The sequence below is a fragment of the Protopterus annectens genome, chromosome 12.part0, assembly GCF_019279795.1.
Source record: "Protopterus annectens isolate FY-2018-M chromosome 12.part0, PAN1.0, whole genome shotgun sequence".
NCBI lineage: Eukaryota > Metazoa > Chordata > Ceratodontiformes > Protopteridae > Protopterus > Protopterus annectens.
In genome coordinates this window covers 1,279,897,544-1,279,903,543 of record NC_056746.1, presented here as the reverse complement: position 1 = coordinate 1,279,903,543, position 6,000 = coordinate 1,279,897,544, and positions in this window count along the sequence as shown.

Below are 6,000 nucleotides of genomic sequence, written 5' to 3'. Positions count from 1 at the left end.
ATATATATATATATATATAGATAGATATAGATATAAACTAAGAAATGAACTTTGTGACAATAACAGCATTCAAAAAATAGTAAATCACACCAACAACTCTTGTAGTACTTTAGCGCTTTCATCTTATTTATTATCAAGACTTCTTCAGAAAGACATGTTTCATAACTGTGAGCAACCATTTTCATTTCCTTTAAATACATTAGTTCTAGCAGGCCATTTAAATTAACAACAGTTCCTTTGCAATAGTAAAGTGTGAACAGGCAGGGTGCTGTGTGCATTTTCATTAACATTATAATCACAGTTACATAAGGTAAATTGGTCAGACAGTAATAGCCTTATGGTGCCATGTGCATACTAATAGGGATCGTGTGCAAAAAGGGATTGTGTGCAAAAAAGGGATTGTGTGCAAAAAGGGAATGTGTACAAAAGCAACAAAAAAAAAATTTTTATTAAAAATATGGGGGAACCGGTAAGGATGAGAGTCATGCTGTGATAATTCTAACATAAACATGTAACTTATGAGTCCCTACCTCCAAAGGTAAGTAAAGAAGTGCACGGAGAAAGGTGGAGGAGTCAGGTAGAGAGTCCTACTATGCTTGGGTATCAGTGTGTGTGGAGAGAAATGTGTGGGTATGCCACCTGATGGGGGAGTGGGAGGAATGCAGTGTGGACTTGAGGGGGGGCTGTTAGGGGGCCACCCATGACAAGGAGTGTGGAGCTGGGGTTTGATGGGTAGGAGAATATGAATAATAGAGTGTCCCAGAAGACTGCCAGTGCGGATGGTATCACCCCTTGAATGGCTGTGTGAAAAGTGAAACCGGGGGGGTTGTTGGTGGGGTCAGCAAGGGCTAGCCTGGTGACTGGGAGCGTGTGTGTAGGGGGTAGGGGTTGCGGCAAAAGTCAGAGAGAGAGAGAAAACGCATTATATTCACTTACACAGTTGTAAATCCATAAATACATTAAATCCTCTTGCACAATTCTTCAAACCCTCTTGCACAATTCTTCAAACCCTATCACATTTCAGTCTCTATATCATTTAAGTGCACATTTAATGTTCAGTGTCTCGTTGAGACCTGGATAGACATCAGCTCTCAGTTCTATCTGCCATTTTAATTCCCGGACTTGTAGGAATGTGTCCATGTCCCCTACAAATTCTGTTATTTTTTCCAGTGCTGTGAATTTGAATCCTGTGAAGTTTGGGCAAATAGCACTGTGTTTAGCCAAGGCATTCAAACTGTCCTGTTTGTGTATTGCTGCAGTGTGTTCTTTAATACGGCTTCTCAGCTTTCTGTTCATTTTGCCAATATAGAAATTCCCGCAGTGTTCGCAGAAAGCACAGTAGACTACATTTTTTGTGTTGCAGTCATAGTGGTCTGCTCGTAAAGCAGCAGAAAGCACTCCTGTGCTACCAGGCTATAACTCATTCCACACCTTTCGGCCCCAAAACATGGAACGAAGCTGCAAATGGGGTGGTGTCTCCATATTCATAAAGGATATGCACACCACCAGACTAGTAGCCCAGCATAATGCATCTGAGATACTTCAGGTACAACTAACAATGGCTAAGACTGCGATCCAGGTCATAGCCTGCTATAGGCCCCCAACCATGTCCCTAGATTCTCACTCCACATTCCTAAGCACCCTGGAATCTATCAAGGTCCAACCAACACACTCATACTAGGAGACTTCAACTACCCCTCCATCAACTGGGAAAACTACTCAAGCACCAATACACTGGCCCAACACTTCCTGGAATTCATCATTTCCAATGCCCTGGACCAGCTCATTCCGACCCCCACTAGAGGAAGCAACATCCTTGACCTGGTTATTACTAACATGGGTGACTGTTGCTCTATACCAATTGTCAATCCCTCCCTGGTCAGATCCGACCATAAACTCATCACCATGGAAATCCACATCTCACCCCCCGCAAAGGTAACCACCTTGAAAAACTTCTCCAAAGCTGACTTTGGACTCCTAAAAACAGAGGTGGCTAACTTTACAGCACCCATGTCAATGGAAAATAGCTGCATGACCGCCAAATCGTACACCAATGCACTGTACAAACATGTACATAAATGCATAGAACTAGCCATACCCAACAGAACCAAGACACTCTCCTCCAAAAAAAGGAAGTCAATCCAGTGGTCCCATGCCATTAATAAACTCTACAACAGAAGGAAGAAACTGTTTCAGAAAAAGGTGAAGTCTCAGGACTGGAAAAACTCCCTTTTTAGCCTCAACAAAAAGTTGAGATCCCTCATCAAATCCTCTAAAGCCAGCTATGAAGGCAGAATTGTGGCAGACACAAAAAACAATCACAAAGCCTTTTATAGTTATGTCAAGAACCTCCATGGCAATACCCAGATTTGCTCTGAGTTACTGCACAATGATACCTCCTGTACTGAGCCAACAGATATTGCCAACATACTGGCTGACAGATTCAGTGCCAACTTTACCCCCCCAAAGGACCAATCACAATACTGGAAAAATGCCAGGCACCCTGCATTACTGCACCCAGGTTAAAGCTGCATTGTCCAAGGCCAAGAATACAACTTCCATTGGACCTGACAATATCCCTGGCTGTGTTCTACATGAACTACAAAGTGAACTGGCACCACATCTATGTGCCCTGTTCAGTCACAGTCTCACCTCAGGCTTTGTTCCTACCAAATGGTGCACTGCTACAGTCATCCCTCTCCATAAAGGGGGAGCAACTACAGACCCTGGGAATCATTGCTCCTGACGAGTCTGATATGTAAAGCAATGGAGCTCATCATCATGGACCTGAATAACAAAGATATAGGAAATATCTAAACTCTGGACCCCACGCAGTTTGGCTTTGTGAAAGGGAGATCATGCCTGCTGAACCTTGTTGACTTCTTTGAATCAGTCACCAGGGCTGTGGATAAAGGTAAGGCAGTGCATGCAGCCTACCTCGATCTGGCCAAGGCATTTGATACCATTCCTCACTCAGGAATTATTGATAAACTCACCAAACTAGGCATCAACCCCTATATCACTAGGTAGGTTGCAAATTGGCTCACAGATAAAACACACAGTGTGAAAGTAAACTCCAAACTCCAAGTCAGACTACAGACCAGTCATTAGTGGAGTCCCACAAGGATCAGTCCTGGGTCCTCTCCTTTTCGGCATCTACTTCTCAGAAGTCCAGGCCAACACAAAGGGACTCTGGCTAACCAAGTTCACAGATGACTGCAAGCTGGGAGCCATTATTAACTCCCCAAGTGATGCAGACATCCTACAGAAAGGCCGCACTGAGAACAATGACTGCTGTCAAAACCATGGCCTTAAGCTTAACACCAAAAAATGTGTCATCACCCCCTTTGGTGAAAACTTAGTTCCCACTAACTACCACATTAATGGGAGCCCACTGAAAACTGAAGGCGTCATAAGAGATCTGGGGATGCAGGTTGACAGCAACCTCTCCTTCGACCACCACATTGCCACTGTGGTCAGAAAGTCCTTCTATGTGGCACATCTCATTACCAAGGGTTTTGCATACAGGAAGAAAGAGGTCATCATCTCTCTCTACTCTTCCCTCATTAGACCAATCATCGAGTATAATGCTCTATTTGGCATGTACCTCACTAGACACCTGCAACAGCTGGAGAGGCCAAAAAAGTACCTCATGAAGAGGATCCTAGGTCTTAAACATGTCCTACATGGACAGACTCAAAAAACTCCAGCTATTCTCTGTTGCATATCACCTACCTAGAGGCAATCTCTGTTTGACTTACAAAGCCATGTCTGACCCAGCTCTGTTAGAAATGCTACATCTAAAGAAATCCCAATACCTCTACACCACATGCTCCAGAGACCTCAACCTCATTATCACAATCAACAGAACATACTGGAGGGACACGTTCCTCACCCAGAGACTGCCCATGCTCTGCAATAGACTTCCCACACATTTCAAGCAGAGCACCTCTCTTCAAGAGAAATCTTGATGAGTGGATGGGAAATAGAAAGTTCACCTTGGGAATCACTCCAGTGGCTCTACTTGAAAGAGGCACTGGGATCTAATCTCAGACAGCACAATGCCAGGGCACTTCTATGAGCTAGGCTTGTAAAGGCTCCAGGGTCATTAGCCTAGTACACACCTATGAACCTATAGAAATGAATGAGTAACTTTATGGAGGTGCATGTCTCAGAAAAGACAATAAAAAGTAGAGCTACATGGATTACACAGTTACCAGACAGGGATATCAGTGGTTAGATAAACTGACTAAAAAAGAGTATTTAAGTAGCAAAAACAGGATGTCAGGTAGGACCATGGCATGGGCAGATCCACTTGGTTTGGAAGAATAGTTTTAGTTTTTTTTTAAGCTTGTTGGTTGAGTGATGTTTCATAAGTTAAAGGGTGGACTATTCCAGATTTTAGTAATAGAAGATTTGTAAAGTAGATTGTCTATGTTTAGGTGTATATGTTTCCAGAAGAAGTTTCTCAGAGCTACGAAGGGGGAGTAAGGGGAATAGCATGAGACTAGATTTCACAGGGAGGGGCAGGACATGGGTTTATTAAGTATCCGGTGGGTTAGATGTAGTTGGGACAGTTATATGTGATGGGTGAATTCAAGCCACTGTAGCTTGCATAGGTAGGGCTAAGCAGTGGTGGGTTGAGTTAGGAAGGTTGACTCCAAATTTGGCAATTTTATTGTAGGTCTGCTCAAGTCTAGAGAGTAAACAGGACTGAAGATTGGTGAGGACTGTTGAACCATAGAGAAGACTGGGGTGAAGGTAGGCTTGGACAAGTGATTGTCTATATTCAGCAGAAAGGATTTTGAGTTGCAGTATAACATGCCAAGTTTTGGATTAGTTTTTTTCATTGCATGGTGAAGATGTAAATCAAATTTTAATTGGTCATCAATAATCATTCCGAGTAATTTTTTGTGGGATTCTGCATTGATTATTGTGTTATTAAGAGAGGAAATGAAGAAGTTAGTCTTGAGGTGGTCATTGTTTTTTTGGGAGAAGGAGAAGTAACTTTGTTTTTTTGGGTTAAAAATAAGCTGATTGTTATTTAGCCATTTTTCTACAAGATGGAAAGATTGTTGAGTATGTGTTTGAATAAGTGTAATAGAGGTAGCAGATGTGATAAGGGTGGAGTCGTCAGTGTATTGAATAAGGGTGGAGAGGGATGTGGAGGAGTGGAGGTCATTGATAAAGATGTTAAAGAGTGGGGTCCAAGAATGGAACCCTGGGGTACTCAAGTATGTATAGGTAAGAAAGGACAGCAGGATGATTGCCATTTAACTGATTGAAGTCTGTCAGTTAGGTAACTAAGAACCACAAAAGAGCTGAGCATGAAAGGTTGAGGTTGGGTAATTTAGTCAGAAGTTTAGAATGTGATACCATATCAAATGCCTTAGATAAGTCGAGGAATAAACATGAGACTAAGTTATTGCTGTTTCTAGATTCAGTGATGGTGTGATGGTGTGGGTGAAGGATAAAAAGGCTGTAGAGGTACTACGGTGAGGTTGGAAGCCATGCTGGGTAGGGGAAAGAAGGTTGTGTTGTTTGAGAAAGTTAAGAAATCGGTTGCAAATACACTTTTCTAATATTTTGGATAGTGGGGAAAGTATGGCAATAGGTCAGAAATTAGAGGTATCATTGGAGTTACCTCCTTTGTGAAAGGGGATGATGTAAAAGGATTTCCAAATTTTGGGTACAGTGGCTTCATTTATAGAACAGTTAATGAGTATTGAAGCTGGATAGCTGATGAAATTTGCAGCAAGCCTGAGGAAGTAGGGGGAAGTTTGTCTGCTGAGGGGGAACATGGTTTGAGTTTGAGAAGAAGAGATTTTATGTAGGATGTAGAGACAGGGAATAAGGTGAGATTGGTGTTGTTGATAATAGTTTAGTATATTAGGTTGTAGGGTAGTTTTTGGGTGGGATTCTGGCCTGTGTTGACCAATTTGCTGATAGAGTCTTTGAAAAACTGGTTGAGGAGGGAGGCGATCTCAAGGTTAGGTAGGT